We start from the raw sequence: 16,304 nt of genomic DNA, 5'->3' as shown, positions 1-16,304 counted from the left end.
TGTGATCCGTTGGAGCAAAATTTTTGAATTCATTCATGAATTCAATTCTGAGGTGATGGTCGAAGCATGTGGTGTTAATGTCGCAGTTAAGAACCTGATTGCCATATATATGCTCACATAAATTGAATTTAGGCATCATTTCGAAGAGTTGTTGCAAAAAAGATGGTGCAGAGCAGAGTTCTTGAGGGCAAGAACAGGTTTTCTTGTAACTTGCTTACCAGTTACTTGAAATTTTGATTGAATTATGGTTTTGTTTTGGTAAAGAATTGTTGTGATTAGTAATTGAATTACTTGCATATCATTGAGATAGCACCCAGAAGGGACTTCATAGGGAAAGTTAATTACCAGAAGAGAGCAATTTGTGATGATTTCCTAGAATAGTTGTCTATGTCCACAAATGTAGCAGCTAAGGTTAAAGAATTAGTGCCCAAGGCTCCTCGCCTGAGAATAGGAGAAGGATTGTATGACAAGGGTAATTGGCTGAGAGACCCATAGATAGGGTTGTCTAGTTTGGGTTTATTCAAGGTTGGATCTAGTATGAGACACTCCCCAACCCCCATGAACAGTATTTGGGAGTTAGATGTAGGTAAATTGGTGGTCCATAGAGTGTTCATGGATGTGGATCTCCTAACTCAGATTGCACACAACTATGACCCTATTACCAAAAGTGTTAGGGATATAAATGGAAAAACCCTCATTGAAATAAATGATGATGAGTTCAGAATTTATTTGGACTCAGTGAGGTGTCCAATTATTTAGAGCCCATAAATTTTAAATCATTGGCTTAGGTCTACAATGCATAGAAGAATCATCTTAGAAATGGGCCTCTTAAAGAATTCTTTGTTAAAATAGGTGGATTGACTATTGTAGGACCTAATACCATGGAGCCTTTCTCCTTAAATTTGTTCACTCTTATAGCTAAAGGATTATATTGGTCACTCTGCCAGATTTTTGGAGAGGATGCTAAAGTGAACATGCCAACTCATTACATGTTAATGATAGCTCAAATTTTAAATCCTTCTCTGGTAGTTACATTTGATTATGCCCCCTATATTATTGATGCAATCCATGAAGGATTGATAGGGATAAAGAATGGTAAGGTGGATAAGCCTTTTGGATGGTACTCCCTTCTCATGCATCTATTTCTATTCAAGGGTGGTGACTACTTTGCCAATGGAATGGATCTGGTGAAAGAAAAGGATGGGGAGAAAATGTTAGTTCAATTATGGAGCACAGTGCTGTCATGGGATAGGGAAGATGCTAGCTACTTAAAGTTTGATAAGTGCTTTGCATCCAAGATCAGAATTCTTTTATGTTCAGAGAATCCAAGGGTCCCTAAAGCTCTTTTGGAGTTTCTTAGGCCGAAGGAGTTTGCTGAAGGAATCAAAATTGCTCACAATTGGGGCGACATGTACTTGTACCCTGTTTCCATAGTTTTTAGAGTGTATGGTTTTAGAGGCAAAACTCCATTTTTGATGCCATATCAGGTCCCATTGAAAGTAGGAATTACAGAAATCCTTAGGCAAATTGGGAGTGTGCAAGAGGCAGAGCTATCTAACAAAGGAAAAGGGACCATTTTCCCTATAGTAACAATAGGAAATTAGTTTGTGATTACTAAGGGTGGGTGGAAGTGTTTTGAGGAGTTCTTTCAACCATACCGGCTATCCACTGCAGTGTCAAGGTTTTCGGACCCTGAAGACTTCTTTAACAGTATGTTTAGGAAGAGGGCAGTATGCAAAGGTAGACCTCACCAATTCCAATTCCTTGAAGACCTCATCAGAAATGAGTTTGATTTGGATGAGTAGGAGCTAAAGAAAGAAAAATGGGTGGCCTACAAGAAGGCTCTAGATTTTGTGCACCAATTTGACACTAGCTATGACCCATTATCTAGTTTTCACCCCTTTGAGGAAAAGGCAAAATTCCTAATTATTTGTTTTGAAGATGTAATGCAAACATTGAAAGATAAGAGGGAAGTAGTGATTAAAAATAACCCTGAGAAGGCAAGACTAGTACTAGCTAGGTCTATATCTGCTAAAGCAATCCCTCTTGGTGACTATGTGCTACATAGAAAATCCAAGTACAGTGTGTTGGTGCCAACAATAGGGGAACCTTCTACTTCAAAAGGGAAGAGGAAAATACAAGATGTCATTGACATTAAGGAATCCCCAAAGAGGCAAAGGGTGGGAAAGGAAGTGCAATCTAATGAGCCCTTAAATTCCCCATCTCAATCCCCTATTCATATAGGAGATGAATAGGCAGCAGCTAAGAAATTATTGCAGTTAGGGAGTCTTGGGGAGTAAGCTTATACTTATGATAAAATAGAGGATAGAATGCCTCACGAGCTGGAAGATGCTGAGATGAACATTACCACCAACGAGTTCAAAGGCCAAGAACTGGATCCTACCATTACATAGGCCAGTGAGGAATTCTTAGCTGATAGCAATTTTGTCACCTCAAGAGCTTTCATGCAATTTGTGTGGAAGTAGAATATTGATAAGTTTAATGCCAGATGTGAGAAGAGGAAGGGTGAGTAGCCCCACAAGGATGCATCTGTGGTCGAGGAGGAAATAAAGAAAGAAATGGTCACTAAGTTTAAAACCATCACTCCTAAGCAAGGAAATGGTAGCAAAGGCCAGTGTACTCATCCTCCTTGAATGGGGTATAGCAGATGCCTTGGTTCTAGAGGCAGTCAGGAAAGAAACCAAGCCTATGGAAGGAGTAACCTTTAGCAAAGATGATGTTGCCTTGGTCATGTGGTCTCTAAAGAGAGATGAAAATAAAAGGAAAAAGGATGCCCCAGAGTCCAGCTACCTTGGAGGCATGATAGTAAAGAGGATACAAAGTACTAGAGTGGTGGAGGCTACTAGCATAGTCTTAGAGACTACAAAGTTTAGTGTTGTAATGGTAGAGAAAGAAGAAATGGAAAATGTAGTTCTCCAAAGTAAGCTAGACATTGTCCTGAAAGCTTGCAATGATGCCAAAGGAGAGGTAATGAGCCGAGACACTATTATTGCTAATTTGAAAATCCAATTGGTATGTCAATACCATCGAGGTGGGTCCTCAACATTGATGATTACCTCTTCTCCTGCACAACCTCCCTCTACTAGCAATATCATTTAATTCCCACCTTCTTCTGTACCTTCCAGTTCCCAATCAGTTGAGATCACTCCGCAGGAATTGGAGAAGCTAAAACAGGCTCAAACCCTATTTGCAAATAAATATGAAGAGAGAGTGAGGGCCACAATTTTAAGTTTTGCTGACACTGTAGGTTCATCACTGGTTTACAACAATATGAGAAAAGTTTTGGATATGTGGAATGAGCTAAATGGAGACAAGGCTGTTCTAATGCCTATTTTGGACAAGTGGAAGCCTAGAGAGGAGGACTTAGAACTTATTTGTGTATCTTATGATGAGGCAAAGGCTGAATCCATTATCAAATCCACTTGTGACATGACAAAGGACCTGGCAAAGTTAGTAGAAGGAGTGGATAATGTAGAAAGGAAGATCAACTTGTACAAAAAGGAGTACACTGAGCAAGTATTTGAATTATTTCCAGGGGGTTTTGCTAGTCCAACTCAATTGAAGGACAAACAGATATGGCTTAATGAATTAGGAGTCAACCTATCATTAAGGATAAAGGGAATCATTAATACAGATGATACTTCCCTATTTGTCAGGACGGTTGAGGAGACAGAGAAAATTAAGTCACACTATGGTTTCCTAAATTCAGAGGTCAATAAAATGAGGAACTCTTGGAAGAGATTAGCCAAGACAAAAGGGAAAGTTTTTAATCACTCATGGCCTATCGATGATGTGTAACAGGAGTGGACAAGAAAGTATGTTGTGCTGGATGTAGAGGTTCAAGAAGAAGCCGCGGAATGACAACCATGAGAAAGAGGCCATTAGAAAGTAAAAAATATTTGATACTTCTTGTTCAAACAAGAATTTTGTTGTAACAAACCTTTTGAAAAGGTTCGAAGCTTGTATGCATCCATACTATTATAAATGGATACCAAGACTAATGAGAAAGGATCACAAGAATTTGTAAAGAAACTCTGCAGAAATTTATCTGGGTTTTGTCTAAGATCATAGAGAATATTTTTGAGTTTTGTAAGATTTTTTCAAAATGAATATCAATATATAGACCATAAACTTTTGAGCCTAGAATTTGTGTTGTCTTCTGGTGTGCTTTCAAATATTTACTGGTTTCATTTAGGTAATCTAGGGTTATTCAACTGAACATGGATTGTAATGCAGTCTTTATAGATATGTTTCTTATCTTTCTTCTTTAGGAGAGGAATTAAATATGCAAGGAATATCTCTGTTAGTATGTTATTTTGTTTGAGACTTTGAATCTAATGAACACTATCTAGTCTAATAAGGAAAGAGTTATATATGTCAGGCATGTATGGGGTTGATAGAAGCCGAAGTGATGATATGTATGGAGATGTTTAATTGTGAAATCCTTGTTTAAATTAGATGACTCTGTGACTTGGATTAGGCACTGGTATCAGCTGTAGTTCTCTTGCTAGATTTATTGTAGATCAATACTGAACATGAGCATAAGCTTTTCTTTCATTATTTCAGTTTGTGTTTGAGGCGATAAGATTCACTGGTTTTGGATTGATTTACTATGGATCTATTTTAAAAGTGTGAAATTATTCACATAAGGTATACCCGCCTGAACTTGGGATAAGCTCAAAGTGTAGAAGGTTCGTGAAACCTTGTCATATGTTGCTCTGAGGTTCTTTTTCTTTGATCTCTTTATTTGCAGACGGAGTTATTATTTTTCTTATAAGGGATAAGAGGGGAATTGAAATTTGAGAACAACAGTTATGAAGCCACAAACTTCAACTCCAAATGTCATTCATGATGTTTTCTTTGTCCAATCCTCTACTTCCCTTGCAGATGAAATAGAAGAGGATGTTTTCCTCAAATGGATTTTCAAAGAAGATAGTAAAAACAAAGAAATACGACATTGTGAAATTTCCCCAAAACAATATGGTCTAGGCTATAAGATGATTCAACACATGGGATATTCCAGTAACAGTCCTCTAGGCAAGTGTCAAGAAGGTATTGTTGAACCTATTCAACTACAAACTAAGTCTACAATTGATAAAGTTGGACTTGGATACAATCTAAGAAATTCATCAGATCAAAAACATACTTCTCATCATCAACCTATTTTGAGGAAAAAGATACTACCTTCAACATCACAGGAAATCGATACTCGGGAAACTTAGGAAGAGTATGAAAATACAAAAGAAGAATTGGTAATCAAGAGAGAAGAAGCAACTGCTAATCAAGGTCCAATTGTATCAGAAATAACACTACAAGGAGTAGAAATCCCATAAGTCATGAGAGAAGAAATCAAAGGAATTAAAGAGTTGTTTGCACCACTGAACATTCCGATCACATACACAGGTAGACAATAAATAGATGATTCAGAAACTGACTCGAATGAGTATGAATGGGGTCCAGATAATCTCTCAGATACATCTACTATAGAAACTCCTGAAGAATCTAGTGATATCATAGATGAAGCAAATGAGATAATACGCTTAAATCTACAAAAAGAAATAGAAGAAATCAGATTAAAAAGACAAGCAACTATGAACAACAGTTGAAAGAAGAAAGAGCACAAGTAAATTCTTCACCTATTATATCTCCTCTAATGAGATAGAACAAATTAGGTATGGAACTACAAAAGAAGAATTAGAGGCTACAAAAGTAGGTCCATTCATTAGTCCAAAGGAAGGTGAATGGAAAAGATGACAAAGACTAATAGAGTCATCAAGGTCATGTCAATAGGTATGTCAAATACAAGGGATCAATGAACCAAATCATGAAGAAACTTGCAACATCAAAGGTGTAGATAATGATACTATACATACTTTTACTAAATCACTTGAAGAAGAGTCAAAAACCTCATCTTATGACTCTGATTACTCTGACATAAGATCTATTTATGACAATACCTATTTGACACCAAACTATGACTACTCCATCATGAATGTTGAAACTCTGCCTGCTGACCCTGTTACTGTCAAACCATGATATGTAGTCTAGTATGAAGTAGAGTATGCTGCTATTGGTAGGTCTGCTAGGTTATCTCCCCTAAATATTAATGTACACTTCAATAATCATGTTGTAACTCTTCTTGGTCTCAAGACACTTATGCAAGATAGCCTTCTAGAACTCAACTTATCGATCTAAAGTTATGATGATAATACTGTGAACTCCCTTGAACTTGTTAAAACTTTATCCTTGGTACATCCTGAACTAATTGACTGTACTCTTCACGCCCAACCTTTGAATATACCTACCTTTGCCAATGATTATACATTAGCCTGCTATCTTAATGAAACTGAACCAATGAATTCTTCCACCAGTGAACAAAGTGAAAACATGACAACAACAAGTATCAAGTATCTTAGTTGCAAAAAAAAATAAAAAATTCTGATGGTGAAAACCACACTGTGGTGGTGTTAGAATCAAAAATAGTGAAAATAAAGGACACACCTAAAGGTGAAAACCTCTCTGAGGTGCCCGAAGGTGAGATACTTGACATTTTTCCTGATCACTTTCAAGAGCGATCATTAGTGCTAATTGAACCTACATAGCCAGTAAATATTGGAACAAAAGAAGCTCAACACACCATACATGTAGCTCAATCCTTGTCAGCTGAAGAACTAAAATAATTTGTTGATTTCTTCACGCAAAAGAAGATCAATTTTGCATAGACATATGCTGATATGTCAGGTCTGGATCCCGACCTTATCATGTATCATCTCTCTATTACTCCTGGAGTTAAACTTGTTAAGAAAAAACTCCAAAAAATGCATCCTCACATTGCATTGCTTGTAAAGGATGAGCTGGAAAAATTGCTAAAAGCTAGATTTATTAGAGCAATTGATTATGCAGAATGGATATCTAATATTGTACATGTTTCTAAACCTAACAAATCAATCCATGTTTGCACTGATTTGAGAGATTTAAACAAGGTCTTTCAGAAGGATGATTTTTCACTACCTAATATAGACATGATTATAGACATGACTGTTGGATATGAAATGTACTCTTTAATGGATGGTTTTTCAGGATACAATCAGATCAAAATTGCACTTGAGGATCAAGAGAAAACAACATTCACATGTGCATGGGGAACCTTCGGCTGGAATATAATGCCCTTTGGTTTAAAGAATGCAGGTGCAACTTATCAAAGAGTCATAATGATAATTTTTCATGACATGATACACAAAAACATGGAGGATTATGTCCATGACACTCTAGTTAAGTCCATGAAAAGATCATATCTATCAAAACTAGGTCCAATATTAGATAGAATGGAAAAATTCAAACTCAGATTAAATCCTAAGAAATGTGCATTTGGAGTTACATTTGGTAAGCTCCTAGGATATATTGTTTCAGCAAAAGGAATTGAAGTGGATCCAGAAAAGGTAAAGGCTATCATGGAAATGCCACCTCCAAATAATATCTGTCAAATGAGAAGTTTACAAGCTAGAAGATAAGGCTCAACCATTCACAAAGGCAGTATGAAAAGGAGTCAAATACAACTGGGATGAATATTGTGAACAACATTAAAACAAATCAAGGACTACCTTTCTAATCCACCTATATTGATGCCACCAATTCAAGGTAAACCATTGATTATATTTATATATATATATATATATATATATATATATATATATATATATATATATATATTGGCTATCGATACATCACTGGGGGCACTTTTGGCACAACATGATGAAAATAAAAAAAGAACGAGCTATATATTATATCGGCAGGACCTTGGTGTCCTATGAGATGAACTATACTATCATAGAAAAAAGCTTGTTTGGCATTAGTCTTTGCATCACAGAAATTAAGACACTATATGTTAGCACATTCTATTAAGTTGGTCGCTAAGATTGATCCATCAAATACCTTCTCAGCAAAGCAACACTTACAAGAATATTGGCTAAATGGGCCATGGTTCTTATAGAATTTGATATTGAATATGTAGAGTGCAAAGCCATCAAAGGAAAGGTTATTGTAGATCAACTTGTTGATGCTCCGCTTGAAGAAATCAACCTTTGCACATAGAATTTTTGGATGAATCCATCATGTACCTTACTCAATGATCATGGAAAATGTTCTTTGATGGGTCTTTCACTCAACATGGTTCTGGTGCTAGAATACTTTTTATTACTCAAAAATATTCAATCCCAAAGGCTTACAAGATTCTCTTCCCTTGCACAAACAACATTGTAGAATATGAAACTTTGGTAAATGGGATCAAGATGGCTATTGAATAGAAGGTTGTTTAATTATACATCTATGGAGACTCTCAGCTAATCATCAACCAAATCAATGATATATATCAGATAAGAGATGAGAAATTGATGCCTTATAAGAGAATTGTTGATGATCTCAACAAATACTTTACCTTCGTATCATTTCAATAGATTCCCAGATCAACAAACATAGCAGCAGATGTTATGGCTACCTTGGCATCTATACCACAGCTACAAGAATCTAACTTCTGCTTTGAATTCATGATGGAAGAGTTACATTATCCTACCTATGATTCTCCTGAGTCCCAAACAATCTTTTCTATATTGGACATGACTCATCTTGCTATTGCTACATTTACTCTTACTTGCATGACCAAATTATCCCTGCTAATCTTACCCGTAATGAGAAAAGGAACCTAATCCGAAATGCTTCACGGTAGGTCATCATCGCTAATGATCTATTTAGGCGAGGTTTGGATAATACTTTGCTTAGGTGTCTAGAAACTGAAGAGTCCCAATTCGTATTATCTGAAGTCCATGAAGGTATTTGTGGAACTCATTCAAATGGTCTAAATTTAGCTTGAAAACTACTAAGGGCTTACTAATACTGGCTAGATATGGAGAAAGATGCTATTAAATTTACTAAAACTTCTGAGAAGTGTCATCTACATGGGAATCTCATAGACGCTCCAGCAAGGGATCTCATACCTTTCATTACACATTGGCCTTTTCAACAATGGGCATTTGACCTCATTGGCTAAATATATCATGCATCATCTAACAGACACAAGTTTATTATAACTGCCACTACGTACTTCACTAAGTGGGTAGAAGTGGTTCTGCTAATCAAAGCAACTGGTAAACAAGTAGCTCTGTTCATCCTTAACTATATCATCTGTTGGTATGGGATACCTTCTTCCATTGTTACTGACAATGGAGGAAAGTTCAAAAACAAAGATCTAGATGAGACTAGTGAAAATTTCAAAATCAAACAACACTGGTCATCCATCTACTACCCTCAAGGTAATGGACAAGCTGAAGCATCTAACAAAAATCTGCCGACTATCTTACATAGAAAAGTAAATAAATTTGGAAAGGATTGGCATCTGCAACACAATCTTGCACTATGGGCCTATATAACATGTATCAGAACACCTACTGGGGCTACACCTTTTTCTTCGGTGTATGGGTCCAAAGCAGTCTTACCTATTGAGGTAGAAATACTATCTTTAAGAGTTTCTTTGCAAGGTCTTGTTACTGATGAAGACTACAAAATATCTAGATTGCAATAACTCTAGTTGTTGGATGAACGTCAGCAAGTGGCATTTGATCATTTGAGAGAGTACCAAAAGAGAACGTCTAGAGGTTATAACAAGAAAGTTTGACAAAGCGAATTTTAGGTTGGTGACCTTGTTTTGAGAGAAAATCCTAAAAATCAACAATTTCGAGACAACAAAGGGAAGTTTGAACCCAACTGGCTAGGTCCCTACATCATTACTACAGTCTTTGCCTCTAGTTCCTATCAAATCTCAACATTGGAAGGAGAGAAGATCCATGAAATGATCAACACTATTTACTTGAATAAATCCTTCACTTATTATTCTCTATTCCAGCAACCTGTACAGCTAAAATGTCCTGAAAAATGCTAAATATCATAAAATGTCTTAGAAAAAAAAAAGGATCTTTGCCAAGCAGGTGAAAACTTGGTAAATAGGCACCTCTTGTACTCAAGTGCTCTATCTATCAACGCAAAGTTGACATTTCCCATTTTCATTCCTGCTTTCCTGCGTCTTTGCTTTCACTTGTACATAACTTGTAGTCACTTTTGTGACATTTTGGTTCTTTTAGAACCCCACTGGCTTGAAACCAATCAATGTCACAGTCTTAGGGTAATCGACTGATCAATTTAGATATCCTAAGTAGTATCAACTAAGTCATCTTTCTATCAGTAGTACTAGGTCATCCACTCAGAGTTAGTCACCTATCTCCTAACTACTGAAGAGTTTTATCACTGAGTAAACATGCAAAACAAGAATCCTGAAAAAAATCACTAAACTATTTGAGATATGCATGAAATTTTCTTTGTGTGTTGTCTTTTACATTGGTTTTTTATTATTATTCCCTTTGAGTAACTCGAGGAAGTGTATCTTGACTAGAGGAGCAAGGATTGGGGGTATAATACTTTTCTTTGTTTTTTGCTTGTAAGAATGAATTCGATATTCTGGAAACATCTAATCAGCTGGGTGTCTCTGATAAGTACCTTCACATCAAGGTGAAATCGCCACACATACCTCAACTCCACTTATTTGTATACTACAAGGAGGTTGGAGTCATTTCTTTGTCTATTTGAGATAATTTATTTAATGTGCAATCGGGATGCATGCATAATCCATCCAAGGATATGAACGAAAAAAAGGGTCATTGCAGACAATATAATTAATATTGCATATGAAAAGGAAGGAACTCTGTTTTGCCTGCTATGTTTGTAAAACACTCAGAGTTGAAAATTAAGCATACCAAATCGAGTGACTAGGTTTAAGTTGCATTCATTTTTAATTTTATGCATTCAAAGTGATTTCGACATGATAACAATGATCTCTTTATCTTAATCGTTATTTCTCAACTAAGTGGTCTCTTTTCCATCATCGTTTCTTTGATCGAGTACTTGTGTATTGAGATGTTAGCTGCATGCATGAGCATCTTATATAGATCCATACATTTCATATATACTTATTTGCACTCATATTATTGCATGAGAAAATAAACGTTTGCATTACTAGTTACTCATTTTCATCATTCATTTACATATGAAAAGAAACAAAAAATGAACATCTATATTCATCGGCATTACATACATCCATACTGAAAAGATATGCATACATATAGAATAAAGAATATAGAAAGACATCTCATAATCAATCAACACAAGTATGATGAAATAAAATCAAGAGCTCGTATACCATCATAATTTTAGTGTCTCAGAGTACAAATGATATCAACTGTCATATACAATGTCTCATCGGATCAAGAATTGTATAGGCTACAAAAATAGGGTATATAACAAAATCTAGGAGATATAATTGTTGGTATTTTGGTATGGTTTTGTCATTGATGTCAACACCTACTAAAACACTAGCACTTTGGAGATCCAGCAGCATTCACCGGCAAGCAAGTAACTATTGCACAGTTCCTAGTATATGGTTCACCGGCAGGATATAATGATCACCGACACTTGGAATGATATGGAAGACACTTGGTAATATTGAAGACATCGTGTGGACATCTTATCTTAATGAATTAATCATTGATATATTCATATTTGCATATTTGCTTTTACTGGCAAATAGGTCCAGGGTTATCTAAGGTTTCACCAGCAGGTTTATCTTTTTCAGATCAGCATGGCACACTATGGAAATGATTAATTATTGTTGTAAATGCATTAAGCTGACATGCTCAATCGGTTATTGCATTGGATATTATATTATTTGTAAAATGTTTTTATTGTAATATCTTGTAGAGCCGACCTACTAAAATTGGTCTTAGGTTATGGTATAAATGTAAGATCTTATTTATAAGATCAAGTGTGGAATGCGAAAAAGAATTGTGTGAAGGTATATGCAAGATTAAGTAGTGCAATACATGTAGACATTATTTGAAGGTGAAGTTAGGTTTTTGTGAAAGCATATCAGCATTACACCCGTACTAAATCCAACATATGAAGATGCTATTTTGTGTAGTACATTCTTATTGGATTTAACCATCCAACTGTAGTCAGTGTGACTCCCATTTTGTGATTGAGCAGTGAGCTCGAGGTTGTTGGCCTTTCTGCATGTGTAGACCCCATTTATGTACACTTACTATCTACAGTAGTATCATCTGATTGTGGGTAAGGTTTCCCACTGTGGTTTTTCCCCTTACAGGGTTTCCACGTACAAATATTGATGTCATGTGTTGTGGATGACTTTGTGTTTATGTTTCATGCATTAATCTTTACCGGTATAACAATTAACTATTAAAACTGTGTATCGGCATACTTAACTATGATAGTTCTGATACTTAAGATAAGTACAGATGCCAAGCTAATAATATGAGAGGGGGGGGTGAATCATACAAACTTAATCTTCCATAAAAACATCAGATTCAACCTCGGTAACATATACTTCAGTAATATAATCAAAACTGCTAAACATGCAAACTCAAAAGCATATAAACATCATAACACTCATAACACCAGATTTAAAGTGGAAACCCAAATAGGGAAAAACCACTATGGGATTTTGGACCCACTAAGAAATATACTCTTCTAGAGTATGCTTGGTTAAAAGAAAATCTTGTTAAAGATTACAAACACATTGCTAGATGTGACCTGGTTAAGGGATTTCCCTTAGATCTGTTAGGATCTTGACCTTGTTAGAAGTGACCTTGTTAAAGGATTTCAAACACTTAATCAGAATGTCACCTTGCTAGAGGGTTTTACAAATAAGACTGTTAAGTCCACTCGGTTAAGAGATTTTCTATAACTTTACAAAATAATAGTAATAAAAATCTATCTATAACTTCACATCTAAAATGCTAAAGTAGATTCTTATTTTCTCAATACAATATAGACATAGAACTAATCTTGTCCATCTACTGGGCTCTATGCTCTGTTATTCAAAATAGGTCTTCAAGCTTCTGTCCTCGGTAATCACTATGTAGCATCCCTTTGCATACACTTGCCTACATATATTATTTATCAACAGTTCCCTATTTATAAACAATTAGCTAATCGCTTAATCTCTTTGTTCACATTTCCCATGATCAATCATAGCCATCAGATCTTCAATCTTTTCTAGGTTCAATGTATCCTTCAATCTGAAAAATGTTTTACCCCGCCTAGGAACTTGCATACATTTGTTGGAACTTGTGCTAGGGTATTGCGGTTCAATCTAAGCTGTAGATCTTCCTACTGATTTTCCTTTGCCATAGATTCTTTAACAAACTTCATTCACGACATACCAATCATTTAATCATAGCCAGCTCATCAGCTTCCTTCATTAAATAATGCTTGTAATTATTTAATGTATTCTGTTATTACTCGGTTGCAACTTTGTTACAACTCGATAAATACTAAACTTCACTCGGTAGACATTCTGCCTTCATTAACCGATAGCGATAACCTTAGGGTTTACTGACTAGGTTCTTTAGGGTTTACCAACTAGGTTCTTTGCTTAGTAACATAGTATAGTATTAACCTTTCAATCAATAACATATGTAGGATATCAAAACAATCTAATCATCATGATCTCATCATTGTCTAACTCAGTAATAGTTGCCCATTGAATAACTTATTTCTCCCCTTATCCATCATATTCTATCTGTGTCTTTTACCAACATCTTTATACTCATCAAATCATACTTTTCAAGATATGGCAACATCATACTGAATTAGAAAATCAATTTCTTGACATCAATGACAAAATAATAATATTAAGACAGTAAACATCCTTAATCAGTTTTATCCATAATCATCAACAACCTTCTCAATATCCTTATTGAAATGCCAACAATCTCCCCTTGTCTTTTATAATGTCAAATGCCAACAAACTGGTTTACCAGTATTAAGCATTAAGTTGGTTAAGTTGTTTTTGGTTTGAATTTATTTGACAGCTGATTCACCCCCCCTCTCAGTTGTCTTTGGGACCTAGCAATTGGTATCAGAGCCTAATCCTCTTTTGTAGAAGTTTAACAACTTGAGGAGATCCAATGTCTACTAACTATTTCAGAAAGGACAGTCCTAAACTTGATGGAACCAACTATGGCATATGGAAGATCAGAAAGGAGACACATATAAATTGCATTGGAAAAGACATCTAAGAAGTTACAAAGAAAGGTTATACTGCTATTGTACCTAGTCAGCCCAGTCCAACTAACTTGACAAAAGATGAAGAAAATGATTGCAAAGCAAGAGAAGCACTTTTGAGCACATTATCAGATCAACAAATCATGGGACTATCAGATAGGTCTATTGCTAAAGCTATTTGGGATCATTTGGAAACACTGAATGAAGGAGATTCCACAGTCAAAATTGCAAAACTTGAAAGCTTCTAGGTCAGGTATGAACATCTGAAAATGGAAGAAGATGAAAGGATTTTTGCTTTTATGGAAAGAGTAAATGAAATTATTTTGGGTATTAAATATTGTGGAGGAACCTTAAGTGAGGATGAAATTGTTTCAAAAGTTTTAAGAGGATTGCCATTAGCATATAAAATGAAGGTTACTACTATAAATGAGTTGAGAACAATGCCTAATACATCAGTAACTAGGGATACATTGATTGGGAAACTTTCAGCTTTTGAAATTAAGGAATTTGGTCCTGTTGCTACTATTAAGACATATTTAGCCTTTAAAGCATCAACATCATCTACTCCATCATTTGACAAATCTGATTGGAAATCCTTTTATGCAAGAAAACTTGAAGAAAGCAGGAAAGAAAATGAAGAACTTGAAGCACTATTTGCAAAGAAAATGCCTAAAGGTCTAGTTGGAAGTAAGTATGAAGGTAAAGCACCCTTTAAATGTTTTAACTACAATAAGATTGGTCATATGGCTTTGAGATGCCCTAATAGATATGCTAGACTAAGAGAAGAAGCTAGAAGAACATACAAGCCTAATCCTGAATATCAGAGATACAGATTTAAGAAGAACAAAGACAAATCTTGTTACATTGTTGATGAAGGTGTGACTGATAATTCTGATGAGGATCTAATAAACAATGGATGGGTTTTTGTTTCTATAACAGAAGATCAACCGGCACCAACTGCTCAACCGGTAGAACAAGCCCTAGTAGCTAAAGTTGAAGTAAAGGATGAATGGATCATTGACTCAGGATGCTCACATCATATGACAAGAGACAAAGGTAAATTCTTGAACTTTCAAGAATACAATGGAGGTTTAGTAAGATTTGGAGATGACAAAGCTTGTTCAATCAAAGGTAAGGGTACAATATCTCTTGATGGTAAGCATAACACTGACAATGTTTACTATGTTGAAGGATTAAAGAATAATCTTTTAAGTGTTGGTCAATTAGTTGAGAAAGGATTTTAGTTACAATTTAAAAATGGAAAATGCAAAATCATGAATAGAACTGGTTTGGAAATTGCAATCGGTAATCAGACTAGAGGTAATATCTTTCATTTGAATAACAATGAAAATACATGCTTGATTGCACATATAGATGAAAGTTGGTTATGGCATAAGAGAATCTGTCATGTAAACTTTGATTGTATGGTAAAGATCAGTACTACTAAGGAAGTTAGAGATTTACCTAAAATTGTCAAAACCTCAGAATACAATATGTTAGGAATGTCAATTTGGAAAACAAGTTAGAGCTAGTTTCAAAAGTATTCCAGAAAAATCCAATAATGCTCTTGATTTGATTCACACTGATTTATGTGGTCTAGCTAGAACTAAAAGCTTACAAGGTGATAGATATTTCATGCTAATCATTGATGACTATTCTAGAATGTACTGGGTTACTTTTCTCAGAGAAAAATCAGAAGCACTTGGAAAGTTCAAACTATTCAAAGCAATGGTTGAAAATAAAACCGGTAAGAAAATCAAATGCTTAAGATCAGATCAAGGAGGAGAATTCACATCTAAGGACTTTAATACATTCTATGAAGTGAATGGAATCAAAAGACAGCTATCAGCACCTCAGACACCATAGCAGAATGGAGTTGTTGAAAGGAAAAACAAAATTATCTTGGATGCAGCAAGAAGTATGTTATCAGAAGCAAATTTACCACATGTGTAATGGAGAGAAGTAGTCAATATAGCGGTCTATACATTCAACAAAGTTCACATCAAAGGTGAAACCGGTAAGACCCCTTATGAACTATGGTTTGGTAATACTCCTACTCTTAAGTATTTCAGAATTTTTGGAAGTAAATGTTATATCAGAAGAGATGAGTATATTGGAAAATTTGATCCTAGAAGTGATGATGGAATATTTCTTGGTTA

This window comes from Cryptomeria japonica, chromosome 8 (genome assembly GCF_030272615.1).
Source record: "Cryptomeria japonica chromosome 8, Sugi_1.0, whole genome shotgun sequence".
Classification (NCBI taxonomy): domain Eukaryota; kingdom Viridiplantae; phylum Streptophyta; class Pinopsida; order Cupressales; family Cupressaceae; genus Cryptomeria; species Cryptomeria japonica.
The sequence above is the reverse complement of the archived record's forward strand: the minus strand, read 5'-3'. Positions refer to the sequence as shown.